This window comes from Chiloscyllium plagiosum, unplaced genomic scaffold (genome assembly GCF_037043375.1).
Source record: "Chiloscyllium plagiosum isolate Xiang-an unplaced genomic scaffold, Cpla_swu_hap1 HiC_scaffold_38, whole genome shotgun sequence".
Taxonomy (NCBI): Eukaryota; Metazoa; Chordata; class Chondrichthyes; order Orectolobiformes; family Hemiscylliidae; genus Chiloscyllium; species Chiloscyllium plagiosum.
In genome coordinates this window covers 43,668,614-43,689,671 of record NW_028270176.1, presented here as the reverse complement: position 1 = coordinate 43,689,671, position 21,058 = coordinate 43,668,614, and the positions used below count along the sequence as shown (strand labels likewise).

The 21,058-nt window shown below is 46.6% G+C and overlaps 1 long non-coding RNA gene across 6 annotated transcripts in view; it reads right to left on the bottom strand.

Annotated features, from left to right (window-relative positions):
• The window catches only part of LOC148139453 (uncharacterized), a 66,438-nt gene that overhangs the window by 12,842 nt on the left and 32,538 nt on the right, over positions 1-21,058 (bottom strand). For 5 of the 6 annotated variants that reach the window (XR_015753544.1, XR_015753546.1, XR_015753547.1 and 2 more), the window contains one exon: positions 7,617-8,382. This is a non-coding gene — a long non-coding RNA (uncharacterized LOC148139453). Of the gene's footprint in view, positions 1-7,616; positions 8,383-21,058 lie in introns of those variants that run through there. The other variant, XR_015753545.1, reaches the window with a different exon arrangement.

Here is a 21,058-nt window from a genome sequence, read left to right as displayed (position 1 = left end):
GGTGGGGTCATGGTCAAGGGGGAAGGAGGAGGAGGTGTCTGTGAGCTGGCGTTTAGCCTCAGCAGTGTAAAGATCAGTGATCCAAACTACCACTGCGCCTCCCCAAACTCACCATCAAACCGGCAAAAACGCCACCCCCACTTTGAGACAGTGGGAGATGAGCCATTGTTTCTGCTGTCTGTATTGGCTGGAAATATGCAGAACATGCTGCCTATTATGGTGGTGCAGGCAGAGGAGAAGATGAATAATTGATAAAAACAATTAGATCAGTTCTGAGGGAAATAAACTTGCAGAGTTTGGGGTACGTATGGGAAATGAGAATGTGAGATTCTGCTGCAGAGAGCCAGCTTGGATTTGATGGGCCTCTCTCTGTGCTATAATGCATATTATTTGGACCTACTTAACTTGCTCTGGTCACCAATTAAATTGTCATTGAGGTAAATCTGCTCAGTGTTCCTACTCAGACCAACACAGGCTGTCCCTCCACAGCAGGAGATAATGTTTACTGTTTTATACTGGGTTCGGGGCTGGAGTTCTGAGGACAGTTCTCTTCAAGATATTAACCAACAAGAACGTCAGACTGGGATTAATCATCATAAAACTCAAGTCCTTTTGATATTCATATATTTACAATCAGTGTTCAATTCACCAAATGTAGCTGAAGGTAAAGATAATCTTCAAGTGATTGTAACAGTGGAGACATCTGAATACTTGATCAGCAAATTAAAGCCTGTTGTGTTGAGATAGTAATAATTTTAAAGAAATTTTTAACAAGTAAGGTGACTTCAGTATAATGGAAGAAGTTGATTGGTGGGTAGCTGATAATCTTGTTTTAATCTGAAGTTAATTTAGGATTAGTTAACAAATAAACACATGGTAGGGAATCCCAGCCCCATGGAGTGCACATCCAGTTCCATGTGGGAAATCCAAGACACTTCTTGTCTGAGCGACAACCACAAGAACACGGAGGTGACACGGGAAATGTCAGGAACACTCGTTTGACCACAGCTAAAGTACTGCACACATTTCTGATCCCCACATTCCAGGGTTGATGTGATCACACCAGAGAGGAGATTGATCAGAATATTTCTCCGATTGGAAATGTCTGCTCTGAGGAAAAGTTAGATAGACTGGGGATGATTTCTGAGGAGGATGAGCTGAGATTTAATTGAAGTGATAAAATGCTGAAGAATCTAGATCGAGTGGATAGGGAGGAGCTATTCATTAACAGAGAGGTCAGAAACTGAAGGTTTTAGATTGAAACTAATTCTCAGAAAGAAGGGGAGGGGAGACTTCATTTCACTCGGAGATGGTGAGGAGCAGGAACTCACTGATGGGGTGGCAGAGGCAGTAACCAGCATCACATTAGGACAAAAGGTTATGGATGTAACTGAGATGCTGGAACATGCAGGGCTGCGGACTAAAGTCTGCAGAATGGGATCAATGTGATTTATTTGACATTTCTCCAGCATATTAAACTCAAGTCGAATTTGAGAATTTATGAGCATCATCAGACTTGATATGTCGGAATAAATTTATCAGAAAGTTGCAGCACAGACCTCGGCCACTTGGCCCTTCCTGTATGTGTTGGCTGTAATAGAACTATCCAGGCTTTACAGCATTCTGTACTCACCACTGACAGCAACAATTTCAGACTGTGAACTCTGCCCTCTATGTTCTTATTATCTGTTTTTCAATGTATTTCTTTGACAGCTGCACTCCTTGTTTCCTAGTTTCGATCCCATCCCGAACTCTATTCCCTGTGGCCTTGAGGGACTACCATTTCTGCTGTTTAATCTCTCCTGCCTTCCCCTGTGTGACAGACTGTCTTTTTGTCCTTGTCTCACCCCCACCTTGCTCACAACCTGTTACATTTTTTTTTTTTAGATTACATTAGATTAGATTACATTACAGTGTGGAAACAGGCCCTTCGGCCCAACATGTCCACACCGACCCGCCGAAGCGCAACCCACCCATACCCCTACATTTACCCCTTACCTAACACTACGGGCAATTTCGCATGGCCAATTCACCTGACCTGCACATCTTTGGACTGTGGGAGGAAACCGGAGCACCCGGAGGAAACCCACGCAGACACGGGGAGAATGTGCAAACTCCACACAGTCAGTCGCCTGAGGCGGGAATTGAACCCGGGTCTCAGGCGCTGTGAAGCAGCAGTGCTCACCACTGTGCCACCGTGCCGCACATTTCTGATGGTTCCCAGACCTCTGTGACTTCACTGTGTTCCCTGGGTCAATGGCACGAATTTTGAATTCTCTTCCTCCAGAGATAAGTGGAAATCTTTCTGGTTGCAGTTTCCCCCAGCTTTTATTTTTAAAAACAGAGCATTTGTATCAGAGTCAAATATTCGTGAGGCTCCATCCACAATTTCAAGCATTTGGATGTAATCTGTGACCCTCCCACAGATGTGCAGGTTTGCTCTATTGGCTGTGCTAACATGGCCTGTAGTGTGCAGGTTTAGCGGGTTGGGTTAGCCATGGTAAATGAGAGGTTATGGAGGTAGGGTGGGAGAGCAGTTCATTGCAGGCTCGATGGATCGAATAGCCTCTTTCTGCACCTACGGGATTCTGTGACTCTAACTAGTTGTGATTGTTGTCACGTTTTCCTCATGCCAGGTTCATTCAGCTCAGGTACACACGCTGCCTTTGTGTTTCTGTGGGTTCTCACTCAATCCTTTCCTTCTGTTTTACAGCAATTTCACACTGTACGTGAGGGTGAGAATGATTTTTTAAATACAAATACTCCAATCGAAACCCGCACAGGTCAGGAACTGTTTCTGCTGCTGGCATCACTCACAAGGAACAGTAAAATAAAGGTTCAGTCACAAATCTTAGAGGAACACAGAGGTTATAATCACCAGGAAAGGCTAAACAGCTTAAAACTCTTTTCTCAAGAGGAGACTGAGAGACAACCTGGTACAAGAAAGATGTGCAGGGTCAGGTGAATTGGCTATGCTAAATTGTCCGTCGTGTTAGGTAAGGGGTAAATGTAGGGGTATGGGTGGGTTTCGCTTCGGCGGGTTGGTGTGGCTTTGTTGGGCCGAAGGGCCTGTTTCCACACTGTAATCTAATCTAATCTAATCTTTGTGCCTGTGTTTTCAGAGATTTGTGGTTGAAATCATTGGGATGGAAGCATGTTTTATTGCCCCAGGTCATCAAAGGTGCTATCTAAATGTGCATCTTTCTTTCTGTCTGAGTTAACAATCAGATGGACAGGTCAATGTCTGAGTGTCTTACCAAATCCCTGATTGAATCTGTCTCCCCCACAAACTCAGGTGCCTCACCACTCACTGGGTCATGGAGAAACTCTGCCGTTACAATGAGTACTGTCTTTGCTGTCACCGCTCCTCGTACTTCCGCCTAATCCCCACTTCCTATCATTAAATCCCAGCTTCCTCTAGTCCACCCACATGGGCATGTTGAAGAGCATGACAGGAGATTGGATTGAAACCGAGAGTTCAATAGCCAGAATGAAAGAGGAAGGAGGAAATAAACCGGGTTTGTGGATCCCATGGGATACAGACTCCAGGCTGAGTCCATTGTGGGCATTCCCGCAGTAATACGGGACAACATTCCATGATGAGAGTTAAACCTGGGTGGCAGGAGAGGCACACTGAACATTAGCAGGTTTAAGCTCAAACACAGGAGGTTTGCTCAGTCAGTAACAGTGTGTTAGACATGGATGTGAAGTGAGCAGCGAGGGGAAATGTTGACACAAGCTGCAGATGGACAACTTTCACTGGAAGGGGAGGTGGACATTCAGCCCCTCAACCCTGCTCTGCCATTCAAAACTCTCTAAATTCATCAATAAACTCCTCTGCAACAGACAAGATGAATATTGAAAAACTAACCATCTGCAAATGCTGGGAAATCAGAAATTAAAAAAAAAAATTCAGCAGATCTGGCAGCATCTGTGGAGAGTGAACCTTTCGGGACCAGTGACGGGTCAGGTGACCAGCTGCAGCTGACCATTCTGCCTTTTCTGTAACACTCTCTGGAACAGGTTCTGGTGCGAGGGGGATGAGACTGTCAATAACAACTGAGAAAACAGGAGGACGTGCTCAATCAGAATAAAACACATTTTGGTCTTTCACTTTTAATTCAACTGCAAAAATGATTCATTATCATCACATAAATAATAGGCCAGAAATCAACTCTTCATGTCACTGGTCTCGGAAACTGTGTTAATTCTGACCTTGACCAGCCTACATGTGAATCCAGACCCTGAATAATGGGGTTGACCCTGGACCATCTTCTGGGCAGTCAGAATGGATGACAAATGCTGCCCCAGCAAGTGATGCCGTGATCCCATGAACAAACAAAATAAATCCAATCGCTGTGGTTACTTGTGAATTTGCCGGTGTTTCACCAAGCTGGATATCTGAGCGAATTGCTTCCGATACTCAGAGCAAGTGAATGGTCTCTCCCCAGTGTGTATTCGCTGGAGTACAGTGAGGCTGGATGGTGTCCTGAACCCAGCCGCACAGTGAAAGCAACAGTCTCGCACTGGTCTCCTGTGACCGCGAGAGATGATATTCACCATCCCGAGGGATACTGGGTAAAGATACCTCCAAAAGGGATCTATTGAGAGTAGACCAGGAGAAACTGCTCTCTTTCAGGAAAGAATCAATAATGAGGAGGCACCGATGTCAAGGGATTGACAAAAGAAGCACATGTAACATGATACAAAGTGTTTTCATGCAGAGAAAGTTTATGGTCAGGAATGCACTGCCAAAGAGTACAATTGGAGCCAGGTATAATGAAGAGAATAGAATTGAACAGAACAGTTATTGGAAGAGGACGAATGGGAAGGTTTATGGGGTAAAGGTAGAAGAATAGCATTCGGTGAGGTGATCCTTTGGAGAGCTGATGAGCCAATCAGCCTCTTTTTGTGCAGTAACAATTCTGTGGACATTTAATTTCTGAGCCCTCGAGGGAAATATCAGGGCAGGGTTTGTAAAGAGGTCAGACTGAATGAGGGTCTTGGTGAACAAAAGCGAGACACAGATACAGAGAGGTTTCAGGATAGATTGAATCAAATGTTACCAATTTGCACGGCAACCAACATTACAAATGGGATTCAATAAGAGAGTGGAATTAGAGCAGCAAATAAATCTTGAACATTTATGCAGCTAAAGGGGATGCTGGGTAAAGACACCGCAGTTAGTGCTTATTTCATTCAAGACATATCAGCCAGGGTGCACATCGTCCTATATCTATCCTATTGAGCTCTTGAAGAATTTTGTTCATTTCAAGTGTTTCATATTTCAGTCCTCCAGAGAAGACAGCTTCATGCTCCTCAATCTCTCCTGACAGGAGAAAGCTGCTAATAGAATTCAATTCACTGGGGAATGTTACTGACTGCTTCATGGATTGGAATTGGCAACTAAGACTGTAAGGTTACTGTATAAACTATCTTCAATTGTATTGCCAGATTGCCAGACACATGTGGGGCTTTAAGAAAAATAACTTACAGGCATTGAGTGTCAGAGCGCCTACTGTTGTGTGGGCATCCTGTTTAGATACAATCTATTGATAATTGTTAGAATCAACTTATACCGACTCCATAGAAGTGGTCAGAGCATTATAACGGTTATCAAAGCTGGTAACACATTTCCCATGGGTTAAAAGTCGTATATGATAGAGTAGGAACGAGTTTGGCTAGTAAAGTCCAGTTATTCAAAATCATCCTAATTTACTTTCAGAAACAAGTGAGAGAAAGCCACATTATTGCATTAGTCCAAATTTAGAATTTCAGGAGAACTAAAGGGAGAGCTGGTGTTGGGAGCTGTAGTAATGAAGGAGATAAACTTGTTTTACAGAGAGAGAGTTCACAGATGGGAAACTCAGCTTTAACATCACATTTAACGCACCCAGTTTCGCAGGTCCCGAACATTATACATAATATGGAAGGGGAAAGCAGCATTCCCAGCCCAGAGAAACCATTCGTGTTGTGCATGTGGTTGAGGATTTAACTGGTCATGTGATCTGGGAAGACACCATTATGACGGGACCAGGGTGAGGTTGTGGGGACTGTGGGAAGGAATTCACTTACCCCTCCCAGTGGGACACTCACTGACACAGTCACACTGGGAAGAGGCTGGTCACCTGCCCCATGTATGGGAAGGGATTTACTCACTCTTGCAATCTGCTGAGGCACCAGAGAGGGCACAGAGGATTTAGACTCTTCACCTTCTCCATGTGTTAGAAAGGATTCATTCAAATCTCTCTCCTGCAGAGACATCAGTGCGTTCCCACCGGGGAGAGGCCATTCACCTGCTCCACGTGTGGGAAAGGATTCGGCCAGTCTTCTGATCTGCTGAGACCCCAGTGAGCCCAATCTGGGGAAAGACCATTCAGATGCTCAGTGTGTGAAAAGGGTTTCAGTGATTCATCCCTCCTGCTGATACACCAGAGGGTTCATACTGGGTAGGAGTTGTTTACCTCTCAGTGTGACATGGGATTTGCTGCATCTTCAACATGACTGAGAGACCAGTGAGTGCACACAGGGAAGTGGTCATCCCTCTGCTCCGTGTGGGGTAGAGTTCACACATCACTGCAGGACTCTGATTCTGCAGTTACTCTTAATCAGAGTCAGGACCGGACCTTGTATATGATGACACTGTTGGAATATTGATGTTGTTGTTGGTGTTAGCCACATTAACTGGGCTGGAGTTGACTGAATTTATAATCCCATTTCTGAACCTCAGGATGTCTCTCTGAGCACAAGGCTACACAAACAGCAATGTGACAATGAGCAGGAATTATCTGTTTTGATTTATATTGGGATTGAAGCAACTCGGCTTCAAAGCACCAGGTACAAGGTCAGAGGCCAGCCTTGGTCAACGGCCTGTGTGGAGTTTCCACATTCTGCCCACGATAGTGTGGGTCCTCTGTTTCCTCCCACAGTCAAAAGATGTGCAGGTTAGGTGGATCAGTCGTGCTACATTGCCCATGGTGTCCAGGAATGTGTAGACTAGGTGGATCAGCCATGCGAAATGCAGTATTACAGGGATTTGATGGGCCAATGCTCTCCTTCCACACTGTAGGGATTTTATTCTATGATTGAGGATAAACGCTACACAGCAGGGTGTCCCTGGAGAAGGAGCATGTGGTGTGTATCAATGCTCTCAATGCCTTTAGACAGAGGTGGGCACCGCACGGGATACGTGCTTTATCTCTGTCGCTGCCCCCTCCCTACAACTCTACCTTGATTTAGTCCCTTCTCACTTTGTCACTTGTAATGGTTTGCTTTGCCTGTAAGGGGTCTTGTTTGGAAATATTCAATTGGTTACACGGGTAGCTTACTGCTGGTAACAAAAAGCAAAATGGAGTAATGATGATGTTGATGGTGGGAAGGTTGCACAGCTGTGTGAGATAATTTCTGGGTCGGAGAAATGGGGGGGGGGGGGGGCGAAAAAGAACGCTTCACAGCTCACAGAACAAGAACTGAAAAGCAGTTAAATCAAACCAAAGGTTCAGTCAGGGAGGGAATATTTCCCTGGAGTTTGAGTAACTGGGAAGTGATGGTTTCCGGGAATAGACAGGATTTTGTTTTACAGGGCGTTTGAAATTTCAAAAACTGTTATATTCAGATCGTTTCGATTCTTTTACTTTTATTCTGGGATAAACCTGAATACAAGGTTTGCAAATTTATTTTTTTTAAAATGTAAAAGACAAATATTAAATAAAATCCATCAAACCTTCCCTCACTGAAAACTGATGCAATCTCATGGAGAATCCCTGCCCTGCCTACTTCTTCCTACTTGGGCTCCATGGCTATATACATACCTGGGAGATAGCAGGAAGCAGCTATTCGGCTTTTCAATCCTGCTCCACCAACCAATGGGAACCAGCTGACCATCCAGCTCAGTCACCTGTTCCTGCTGTGTTCCAATCCCCTTAGATATAGTTCTTCGAGGTAAATTCAGCGAAGTCCTCCTTTGGTTTCACTGCCTTTTGTTTCAGTGACGTTGCTGTGTTACTGTGTGGGTTTAGACAGGGGTAATGTGATGGTGCTGCCTCCTGGAGGGTGCACTCAGCATCCCTCATCATCCTGCAGGAACATCAACCGCGTTTCAGCAACTAGAGATAGAAACCATTTCCAGGATATGGGCATCACTGGCTCAGCCAGCATTTAAACCCCATCTCTAGTTACCCGTGTGAAGATGGTAGTGAGCTGCTGTCTTGAACCATTCACAGTCCATTTGGTGCAGAGAGACCCACAATACTGGGAGGGAGAGTGTTGCAGGATTTTGGCCGAGTGAGTCTCTATCTTTGGTTCTTCAAATGCTGGTTAACTTAATCACGATCTGCACATGATTTTGAGATTTCAGTCTGCAAATCTTCACCATTTAGCACCCTGTATAAAGGAATATGTACAGATTAGAAATTCAGAACAGACAATTCTAATTTCTCTGGAATATTTTTCCCCTTTCTTCCCCCAAAGCTGTAACCCTCCAGCCCACTTACTCTCTCCCACCATTCTGCCTCTGCTACCCCCTAATGTACACCCTCCACATTCTCATGGAGTTGCTGATAAACAGATCCATGCCACCACTTCCCGTCCCTGGTTAGATGCTGCACCCTTTCTGGGTTCACTTCCTTTCCCTTCAGTTGCTGCAAGTCAATAATGTAACAGCAGAATGGAACAATAGGAAACAGAAAGGGAGGTGGCTGATCCTGGACAGAAGAGGAACCTTCAGTCTGAGGGAATGGGTCAGATCCTTCTTCGTTCCCCATAGGTCGATTTGCAGCGTTACAACAAGTTGGGGATGGAACTTGGTTCCACGTGGGTGTGATGGCACATTGACCCCCCCCCCCCCCCCCCAAACCGATCAATACTATAAGTAGATGCGTCCCTTCTCCAGCCAATCAGTGTGAAATGCTTTCTGCTAGTTACCCAAAACAAATGCTCCAGAACACGCCCATATTCTGTACATGTACAATGCCAGGTTTCCCCACACGTGTGGTCCCTGCCTCAGGGATTGTGGGAGTTGTTGTCCCCATGAAGCCTCTGGAAAGTGAATGAAAATTGTGGGCTAGAGGGTGTTGGATCCCCATTCAGACACGCAGGACATGTGGGCTGTCACTGGGTTTTACTGAGACATCTGCTTAGACAACCTGAGTTCTGACGTAAGGAATATACATTCAGCCAATTGGGGGGTGGGGAGGTTAATAAGGGGCAGCAAAGTTTAAGAGAGGTGGCTCAGTGGCTAGCACTGCTGCCTCACAGCGTCAGAGAGCCGGGTTTGATTCTAGCCTTAGGCGACTGTGTGGAGTTTACACATTCTCCCTATGTCTGCGTGGGTTTCCTCTGGGTGCTCCGGTTTCTTTCCACAGTCCAAAGATGTGCAGGTTTGATGGATTGGCCATACTAAATTGCCCACAGGGTCCACGCATGTGCCAGTTAGACAATTAACAACAGGAAAGAAGGGTTACAGGGAATGGATGGGTCTAAATGGGATGCTCACTATAGGGTTGGTGTGGACTCGATGGATGATTACCCTGTTTCTGCACTATAGGGACTCTATTCTATTCTCATGAAGAAGAATGTACTTATCTCAATGCGTTCTGAATCTGTGGAATTCCCTATTCAAAATGCGGTGGATGCCTGGGCAATGAGCAAATTTACTGAAGAGATACAGATGTTTCATTTGCAATGAGTTGAAGGGTGAGAGAGGGCAGGCGGGAAAATCCAGCTGAGAGCGAGTTGAGCTCAGTCATCATTGTATTAAATGGTGGAGCTGGTTCGAAGGGCTGCATTGCCTCTCCTGTGCCCAGGGCTTATCTTCTTACGGTAATAACTGGAAAGCTGAACCCAAAACTCACCACCTTCACAAAATGCAGGATACTCAGGTGGATTAGCGTTCCAAACTTAGATAGTGAGGAAGCGAGTAGGAGATAATGATTTTGCAATTTTACACTGAGGGGAGACAGTGATTTACGGTTTTCGACTGTGTAGGACATTCACAGCGTTCAGAATTCTCCGTTGGGAATATCTATCCTATACTTTACTACAAAGCCAAGGTCTTTGACAATGAGTTATCTCAGAGAGCACCTCTGGGCCACCCAGACGAACCAACCCAACCAACCTGTAGCACAGCATTTCAACTCCCCCTCCCACTCCACCGAGGATATGCAGGTCATTGGACTCATCCACCGCCAAACCACAACAACCCGACAGTCGGAGGAGGAGCGTCTTATCTTCCGACTGGGAACCCTCCAACCGCAGGGGATGAACTTGGACTTCACCAGTTTCTTCATCCCCCCTCCCCCCACCTTGTCTCAGCCGGATCCCTCCAGCCCGGCACCGCCTTCCCGACCTGCAGTCTTCTTCTTGACCTCTCCGCCTCCATCCTACTCCGACCTATCACCCTCACCTTGACCTCTTTCCACCTATCAAATTTCCAACGCCCCTCCTCCAAGTCCCTCCTCCCTACCTTTTATCTTCTCCTGCTGAACACTCTCTGCTCATTCCTGAAGAAGGGCCTGTGCCCGAAACGTCGAATCTCCTGTTCCCTGGATGCTGCCTGACCTGCTGTGCTGTTCCAGCAATAAAGTTTCAACTTTGACAATGAAACCAAAACACCGCCTCACCTCGTAATCTGATAAAAGACCTGAGAAGTCTGGTTGAATTTAGAACACAGATGGAAAGTGGGAAGATTAAATCCAATCCCAAGATCCTGTGCTTAAACAAAGGAGACTACAATAGGATGAGGCAGGAGTTGGCTAATATAGACTGGAAGCAAAGACTTTAGGGTGGGACAGTTGACAGACAGTGGAGGAATATCAAAGCAATTTTTCAAAGTGCTCAGTAAAAACATATATCAGTGAAAAGGAAGGACTGTCGGAAAAGGAGTAATCTGCCATGGGTGGCTAAGGAAATAATGGAGTCTGTCAAATTGAAATAGAAGGCATACAAATTGGTAAAGACCAAGGAGAAACCAGGAGATTAGAAAAACTTCAAAGATCAACAGAAAGCTTGATGGGATTCGGGATAAAATGTAATGAGTAGCTATCTCCAGGGACAGAATAGCAGTTTACACTGCTGGAGGGGAACCTATTGTGTGGGGAACATATGGCCACTGTAATTGTTGGAGCACTTAACTGTTACCATAGAGATAATCCTGATCAAGTTAAAAATCACAGCACACTCCAAAAACTTGTATTTCCAAATAAACCTGTTGGACTATAACCTGGTGTTGTGTAGTTTTTAACTTTGTCCATCCCACCCCAACCCCGGCTCCTCCACATCAGAATCCTGATAGACAGCCCCACTGAAACTGAAGTGCATGTCAGGTACTTGAGGGAGCCAAAGGGGCGTGGGGGGAGGGGTGTGTGGTTTAACCACAAAGTGCTGAACTGAACTAGACTTTTTAACTGCTGTTGCCATGGAGATAATCCTGAGAGATAGTCTCTATTCAAAGTCACAAACCACAAAGGTATACGAATGGGAGTGGCACATCGGACAGGCGGGGCGTTACCTGATGCTGCCTGGAGGTGTTTTGCACGTAAAATATCCAGGTAAGATTACATTACAGTGTGGAAACAGGCCCTTCGGCCCAACAAGTCCACACCGACCCGCCGAAGCGAAACCCACCCATACCCCTACATTTACCCCTTACCTAACACTACGGGCAATTTAGCATGGCCAATTCACCTGACCCTGCACATCTTTTGGTCTGTGGGAGGAAACCGGAGCACCCGGAGGAAACCCACGCAGACACGGGGAGAACGTGCAAACTCCACACAGTCAGTCGCCTGAGGCGGGAACTGAACCCGGGTCTCTGGCGCTGTGAGGCAGCAGTGCTAACCACTGTGCCACCGTGCCGCCCACATGGTAACTACCATGTCTCATCAATAAAGACTCAAAGAAGACCTCTCAGAGTTCTGTACCTAGTTATTCCTACCCAGCAGGGTTCAGGAATATGAGGACACAGCAGTCAGTCTTCACAGTGGAGGATACGAAGACCAATCCAGGAATTGATAAGGAGACTGAGGAAGGTGAGGAAGTAGAAACAACAGTTATCATGAAAGAGTTAGAGCTGGGCAAGCTAATGGAGCTAAAGGTAGACAAGTGGGTGGCACGGTGGCACAGTGGTTAGCACTGCTGCCTCGCAGCGCCAGAGACCCGGGTTCAATTCCCGCCTCAGGCGACTGACTGTGTGGAGTTTGCACGTTCTCCCCGTGTCTGCGTGGGTTTCCTCCGGGTGCTCCGGTTTCCTCCCACACTCCAAAGATGTGCAAGTCAGGTGAATTAGCCATGCTAAATTGCCCGTAGTGTTAGGTAAAGGGGTAAATGTAGGGGTATGGGTGGGTTACGCTTCGGCGGGTCGGTGTGGACTTGTTGGGCCGAAGGGCCTGTTTCCACACTGTAAGTAATCTAAAAAAAAAGTCTCTTTGCCCTGATGGAATACATCCCAAGATACCAACAGAGTTAGGGGGAGAAATAGCAAATGCACTTAGTCATAGAATCCTACAGCAGAGACAGGCACTTTGGCCCAAACTGGCCCATGCCGATCAGAATGCCCATCCATGCTAACCCTATTTCCATGCACTTGACCCATCTGCTTCTGACCCTTTCCTATCCATGTATTTGTCCAAATGCCCTTTAGATGTTGTTAACAGACCTGCCTCAACCACTTCCACTGGCAGTTCATTCCATATACATACCGCCCTCTGTGTAGAACAGTTGCCCCTCAGGTTCCCTTTTAGTCTTTCTCCTCTAACCTTAAATTGATACCCTCCAGTCCTTAGTTCCCTGGGAAAAAGACTGAGTGCATCACCACAAAGGTATAAGAATGGGAGTGGCACATCGGACAGGCGGGGGGTTACCTGATGCTGCCTCTCCTTACCCATGCCTCTCATGATCTTATACACTTCTTTAATATATTCCCCCTCGGTTTCCTCTGCTATAAACCAAAAGGTCCTCGCTTGTCCAACCTCTCTCTGTAACCCAGACCCCTGAGACCTGGCATCATCCTTGTAAATTTCTTCTGTACCTTTTCCAGTTTAATAACTGAAACCTACACTGCATCCATCACATTTCCCGTGTTTCCCCACGGTGCTGGAATCGACGTGACAACGCCAATGGATTACAATCCATGATCGATAATTCACTCCGTTACAACAATCCCATTTTCATAGCTTTTTCCATGATGCAGGAATCCTTTTGTCTTTCTGGTTTCATGGTTAATTGTCCTCATACAAAACCAATCTGGGGCTTAACTGTTCCTGGGAAATGTGCCATGATTTTTTAGACTTTCAAAAACCAAATGAAATTTCTCTCCACAGTCCCCACGCGGACATGGAATTCGCTGTCTCAGTACTGTTTTCCAGCCACACTGACATTTGAAATATTCGTTCACGGGCAGAATGCACACCTTTCCTTCCAGATGAAAAGGCCAATGATATCCAGATCGGCACGGATCCAGTAACTGTCAAAACTGAACATGAAATTCAATGTGAATTTCTCAACTACAAATCCCCCTTTCAGTACTCTACAACAGAGAAAACAAAGTGCTGGAGATCCTCAGCAGGTCTGGCAGCATCTGAAATGGTGACAGATGCAGGAAACATTGCAGCCTTGAAGAAGTGTTCAGATGATTACACCAGGCACATTCGCTTGATGACCGGTATGGAGAAGATGGGGGCATTGTGTTCAACAGTTTTATACCAGAGACTCTGACCCCATTTTATTCCGTGTTTCTCTGAGATTCCCTCTTTTCAGAAGCAGGCAGGAGTGGGAAGCAGTGGAGAATGTAAATGATGTGTGACCTTCCTAGTGAGAGGATTCGAGTACCGGAGCAGGGATCCCTTTCTGGAAGGGCCTTGGTGAGACCACACCTGGGGTACTGTGTGTACCTTTGTTCCCCTTTCCCAAGGGGTGCTAGCCTGGTTATTGAGAGAGAGTAAAGGAGGGTCACCAGCCTGAGTCCTGGGATGTGTAGATAGTTAAGGGCTGCAGATGCTGGAAGTCAGAGTTTATACAATGTGGATCTGGGGAAGTGCAGCAGGTCAGGCAGCATCAGAGGGGCAGGAAAGTTGATGTTTTGGTCAGGACAGTTTGTCAGTCTGGATGAATAGTCCTGACCCGAAACATCAACTTTCCATCCCCATTGTATCCATGCTGGTCATCAAGCGCCTATTTATTCTAGTCCCACGTTCTGGCATTCCGTGTAACATCTTGGTGTGATCACCTAAACACTTCTTCAAGGCTGCAATGTTTCCTGCATCTGTCACCATTTCAGATGCTGACAGACTTGCTGAGGATGTCCAGCAATTTATGTTCTTATTGTAGATTTCCACCATTTTGCTGAAGCACATAGAGTCATAGACATGTATACAGCTCCATATTTTGTTGACTCACATTTCTGAGATGTCAGGACTGATGGCTGAAGAGGGACTCAATCCTCGTTTAATCCTCCTTTTCTTTGGCTTTCTGAGCTGCTGACTACATCACTAATATTCTACCTCCCATTCCCTGACCCGAATCTGACCCATCTAAGCCGACACTTTAGTTCCCAACCCCCTGCCAGACTAGGTAAAACCTCACCAATGGAACTGCAAAAGCCCCCATCAGATTTGTCTCAGCTCTGCCCAGGGGTAACCGGTCAGGCTGGTATAGGACCCACCCAGAAACAGTCCCAGTGCCTGAAGAATCTAAACCTTTCTCTGGTACACCATTTCCCCAGCCACACATCCAGCTGATCTACCCTCTTATTCCTGCTCTCACTCGCACATGGCACTGGGAGTAAGTCTAAACAAAATAAAATGGGGTTATCGTCTCTGGTACATTTCAGGAGCTACATTTTAATGCATCTCTTCAAAGTTTGTGTGAAGATTTGAAGCTCGGGTGCTCGTTGTTGTGGTTCTGTTCGCCGAGCTGGAAGTTTTTGTTGCAAATGTTTCGTCCCCTGTCTAGGTGACATCTTCAGTGCTTGGGAGCCTCCTATGAAGTGCTTCTGTGGTGTTTCCTCCGGCATTTATAGTGGCCTGTCCCTGCCGCTTCCGGTTGTCAGTTTCAGCTGTCCGCTGTAGTGGCCGGTATATTGGGTCCAGGTCGATGTGTTTGTTGATGGAGTTTGTGGATGAGTGCCATGCTTCTAGGAATTCAAAACAGCCAGGGAATTCCTAGAAGCATGGCACTCATCCACAAACTCCATCAACAAAACACATCGACCTGGACCCAATACACCGGCCACTACAGCGGACAGCTGGAACTGACAACCAGAGGAAAGATCACAGAAGCACTTCACAGGAGGCTCCCAAGCACTGAGGATGTCACCTAGACAGGGGACGAAACATTTGCAACAAAAACTTCCAGCTCGGTTAATGCATCTCTGCTCTCCCTATATCTAGCTTTCAGGCCCTCATCCCTCTGTTTAGCGATGTCGTTGGTATCTGTGTGTTTCACCACCACGGGCTGTTTAACTTCCAGCTCCAGAAAGTCCTGCAGCCGCTCCACGATATTGCGGATCCTAGCTTTATGGAGGTAACATACCATCCTGGATTCATGTCTGTGGTTACAGCAGTGCCTGCCCTAACCCTGAGCGTTGAATCCCCTGTCACTATAGCCGTGTTTCCTCTCTTTCCTCCCGCTGTGTGCAGCGGAGCTCTCTGTGGTGGCATGATCCTGGCTGTTGCTGATTTCCCGAGAAGCTACCCCACCCATTCCCGCCCTTACAGAATCCCAAGCGGGATACAGTATCTGTATGAGAAGGGGATGACCACTGGGGACCCCTGCACCCCCTTCCTGAGCCTTTTACTTGATCTGATGGTCACCCATTCCCTTTCTGCCTGTGTAGCCCTCACCTGCAGTGTGACTAACTCACTAAACATGCTGTCCATAACATTCTCAGATGCTCCACAGTGAGTCCACTCACAGCTCCAGGTCTGAAAAGCAGTTTCCCAGTAACTGCAGATGGACACACTTGCAGCACACATAGCCGCCAGGCACACAGGAAGCGTCCCTTATTTTCCACATTGTACAAGAGGACCACACCACGGATCTGAGGTGCCCTATCACAACATCTCTCTACATTCATCTCGTTACTCCCATTAAGAAAATTTAAATGAGTGAGCAACCTTTCTTCACTTCAAACATGTACATTATAATAAAAAAAAACTTTACTTCAGCAGATATGTCATACTTTAAAAACTTAAATACTCCGCAGGTATCTCTGAGAAATTGGCTGTTCCCATTGGGACCACGTGAATTATTGAATGGCCTGAACCAAACCTGAGTTTCAGCTTCACCTTCTCCCAGTCTCACCTCACTCTGTTTACACCCAACTCCAAAACACTCTCATTGAGCCAAGCAGCACTCTCAGTACAGCCCTGTCATTTTCATTGTCTGTTCACACTTACACTGCCCTCAGCCTCCTGTACTGTTCCAATGCATCTCAATGGGAGCTCAGGACCAGCATCTCATCTTTCAGTTCAGCCCTTTGTAACCCCAGAGTCAACATGGACTTCAGCAGTTTCTGGATGAACAGACAGTTGTCAGAATCTGGATCATTTCACCTGAAATGGTGCTGGAATTTGTGTCCACAAGGAAATTCAATGAGAAGCTTGCAGGGAATTGGAAGTAGGGAGTTTACAGGTTATCATGAAGTGGGTGACTGGGACTAAATCTGGCATTTGGATAAATCTGTGCTCTCTCTCAGGCCAATACCTCCTTCCACAGCTGCAGGGTCAAGAATTGAACACATACCCAAAGGGTGATCTGACCAGGAACTTGAACATTTTTCTGCTGTTTGCTTGACAAAACTATTGGTGATATTTTCCCAGACTGAACAGACAAACCTTTATCGTTCCACAGTTAAATGCCAATGATATTCAGATCCTGACTCTGCTGACTGTAGAAACTGTTTTTGAGATCCCAGTCTCAATTATTCTCAATTAATATCCTATAAAATGAATTCGCAAAACAAAGCTCACAATCAGTGCAAGGTGAATAGTGAAGGCGAACACTTCTCTTGGTATGTGTTTGATGTGTAAACGCTCCTCTTTAAATCGCCCCACTCCCCCCAAAAGAAGACATGTGCATGCTTCTTGCTGTACCTTGCCTCAAATAAAGATGGCGGCCATAACCCAGGACCTCTCCCTGCCTGAGGCCCACAGCTGTTTTCCCCTTTGCTGCAAACATGGGACCAAGATTTTCTAATTTAGATTAACAACCTGCACAGAGTATGACTAAACCCTCCCAGTCCACACTGATACATCTCATCCGGTTTCTGCTGCCACTCTCCCCTTTCTGCCTCCTGCAAACACCAAGGGTCATCACGGGTTCTGTGACCCTTCAGCAGAACCGAAGACAGCTGGGAAAAGTAGAATCCCTATAGCGTGGAAACGGGCTCTTCGGGCCAACAATTCCACACCCACCCTCTGAAGTTCATCGCACCCAGACCCATTCCCCTCCCTATTACTCTCCATTTCCCCGGACTCATGCACATCCCTGAAAACTACGGGAAATTTAGCTGGGCCAATTCACCGAACTTGCACATCTTTGGACTACAGGAGATAGGGGTTAAAGAGTAAATAATAGGGAGGGGACAGAGTGCAAAGAGAGACAGGAACATTTGGAAAGACAAAGGAGTGAATAACGATCTGGTGGGAGGGTGGAAAGCTGTTAGTGGAGGAGACAGGAACCTGGTAGCATCTGAGTGGCGGTGGTGGAAATGGTGACTGATGAGTTACATTGTGGCTGCAAAAAGGTCCCGGAGCTTCAAGTTGCCTGTCACTTTAACACACGAGCCTGTTCCCTGTCCAACATCTCTGTCTCATGCTTACTGCGGTGTTTCAGTGAAGCTTGGTACAAGCTGGCAGAACTCTCTAGAACATATCAAATGGCCTCCTATTTCAAGGACTGCAATTTCCCCTCCCATGTGGTCAACAATGCCCTCCAGTGTATCTCCTCCCCTTCCTACACCACTGCCCTTGAACCCCACCCTTCCAACCCCAACAAGGATGGGATCCCCCCCACTCCTCACCTTCCACCCAGATACAACACATCAACATCCTCTGCCATTTCCACCACCTACAATCAGACCCCACCAGAGATATGTTTCCCTCCCCTCCCCTTTCAGCATTCCACAGAGACCATTCCCTCTGTGACTTCCTCGTTAGGTCCAAGCTCCCCACCAACCCATCCTCCACTCCCAGCACCTTCGCTTGCCACTGCATGTGGTGTAAAACCTGTGCCCACACCTCCCCCTCACCTCCATCCAAGGCAGCAAAGGATCCTCCCACATCCAGCAGAGAATTCCTTGCCCACCCAAACACCTCAACTATTGTGTCGTTTGCTCTCAACGTGGTCTCCTCTACACTGGGGAGTCAGGACGCCAACTTGTGGAATATTTCAGGGAATATTTCTGGGACACATGCACCAACCAACCCCACCACCCTGTGGCCGACCACTTCAGCTACATCCCCTCTGCCGCCACGCTGCCAAGGACATGCAAGTCCTGGGTGTCCTCCACCCCCAAATCCGAGCCACCCGATGCCTGGAGAAAGAACACCTCATCCTCAACCTTGGGACCTTTCAACCACACGGCATCAAGGTTTCCTCATCTCCTCTCCCCCACCTCATCACAGATTCAACCCTCCAACTCGGCACTGGCCTCCTGAACTGTCCCACCTGTCCATCTTCCTTCCCAATTATCCATTCCACTCTCTCACCACTACCCCATCTACATCTACCTAGTCTCTTCGTAGCTCCCTTCCCCCCCAACCCCAAACACCCCTCCCTATTTATCTCTCAGCCCTCTTCTCCCACCTCCCACATTTCTGATGAAGTGCTTACATGCCCAATATGTCAATTCTCCTGCTCCTTGGATGCTGCCTGACCTTCTGTACTTTTCCAGCACCACAAGCTGGAAGAACAACACCTCATCTCACAGTCGGGGACCCTACAATCCTCTGGCTTCAACATCAAATTCAATAATTTTAGGTCCTGAACTCTCCCACGTCCTAGTGTCTTTGCCCCTTACCCCACACACCAGGCCTTGTTATTACATAGCCTGGCATTACACACTACCTATGGTTAGCCACTAACAGTCCCCATAAACAGCTATTCACCCTCCCCCTCAGATCATTATCCACTCTTTTTGTCCAATTGTTCTTATCTCTCTCTTTGGACTCTATTCCCCCCCTATCATTTACTCCTTAACCCCTACCTTCTGCATAAAAAACAACATTTCTTCTCAGTAGCATCAGTTCCTGAGGATGTCACCGAATCCAAATTGCGAACCGATTTCACTTCACAGATGCTGCCAGATCTGCTGAGCTTTTCCAGTACTTTCAGTTGTTATGTGTGATTTACAGCATCCACGGTTCTTTCAATTTACCCGGAGTATCTAATTCAGGTCTAGCAGACTGAAACAGTGTTTATCAACCCTCCCAGTCCACACTAACTCCATCTCTCTCCCAGTCTCTGCTGTCTCTCCCACTCCTTCACATTCAGTTCCCCCTCACAGTGACACTGCGCCTGCAAAGCTGATGGTCATGTGTTGGCCTGCTGGACCCACCCCGCATTCACTCCCATTGGCTGGAGGATCACGCCAACTCTCCTATTGGTCTGAAGCTGTGTCAGTCAGCCAGGCCCCATTGTGACCTGAGTGGTGGGATCCTCCCAGGTGCATCAGAGGCTGAGGGGTGACCTCACAGAGGTTTATAAAATCAGGAGGGGCATGGGTAGGATAAATAGACAAGGTCGTTTCCCTGGGGTGGGGGAGTCCAGAATGAGAGAGCATAGGTTTAACATGAGAGGGGAAGAATTTAAAATGGATCAGAGGGGCAATTTTTTTTCCCACCGAGGTTGGTGCGTGTATGGAATCTTCTGTCGGGAAGTGGAGGATGTTGGTACAATTATACCATTTGGCATCTGGATGGGTATATGAATAGGAAGGGTGCATGTGCCAAGTGTTGGCAAATGGGACTTAGATTAGGTTGGGATATCTGGTCAGCATGGACCAGTTTAACCAAAGGGTGTATTTTCATGCTGTACACCTCTACGGCTCTGCCCTGTGATGAGCTTCATCATTCACAGTGAATGAGGCAGCATCACAGAGCACAGGGGCTGGGAACTATTCAGCCCATTGGGGCTGTACTCTCTCCCTCTGGAGATCGTGCCAGTCAGTTCCAACTCACCTCCCACTTGGACATAGCCTTCCAAATCCTTCCTTAAAAAGTTAAATTTCAAATTTGTTTTGACAATAGCTACTGAATCTGCATTCAGCTGTCTTTCAAACTGTTCCAGATGCTCAGAACTTAGTGAGTAAAATAATCTTCACATTTTTAACCTGCATTATTTGCCAGTTACCTGAAAGTAGTTACTAAAAATTGTGACGTTAAAAATTTCTCACTCTGTCTCTCTGTAAATGAAATACCCTGGAAACAAATCAACTCCTGGTCGAAATCACTGCTTATCCTTCTCAGCTCCAAGGAGAATTGTCTGACCTTCTGCTAACTCTCCATAAAAGAGAAACCCATCTTAATTTTAATTTATTAGTGTCGTAGAGATGTACAACACAGAAACAGACCCTTCAGTCCAAATTGTCCATGCCGACCAGATATCCTAAATTAATCTCGTCCCATATGCCAGCACTTGGCCCATAACCTTCTAAACCTTTCCCAATCACATATCCAATGAGATGCATTTTAAATGTTGTAACTATACCAGCCTCCACACTTTCTCTGGCAGCTTATTCCATACACATATCACGTTCAGCTTGAAACTTTGCCCCTAATATCCCTTTTCAATCTTTTCCCTCACGCCTATGCTTTCTAGTTTTGGACTCACCTAAACAGGAATAAGACCCTGGCTGTTTACCCTATCCATGCCCCTCACGATTTTATCAACCTCTATGGTCACCCCTCCGCATCCGATTCTCCAGTGAAAACAGCCTCAGTCTATTCAGCCTCTCCCTATAGCTCAATCGCTCAACCCTGGAAACATCTTTGCACATCTTTTCTGAATCCTTTCAAGTTTCACAATATCATTCCGATAGTGGGGAGACCAGGACTGAAAGCAG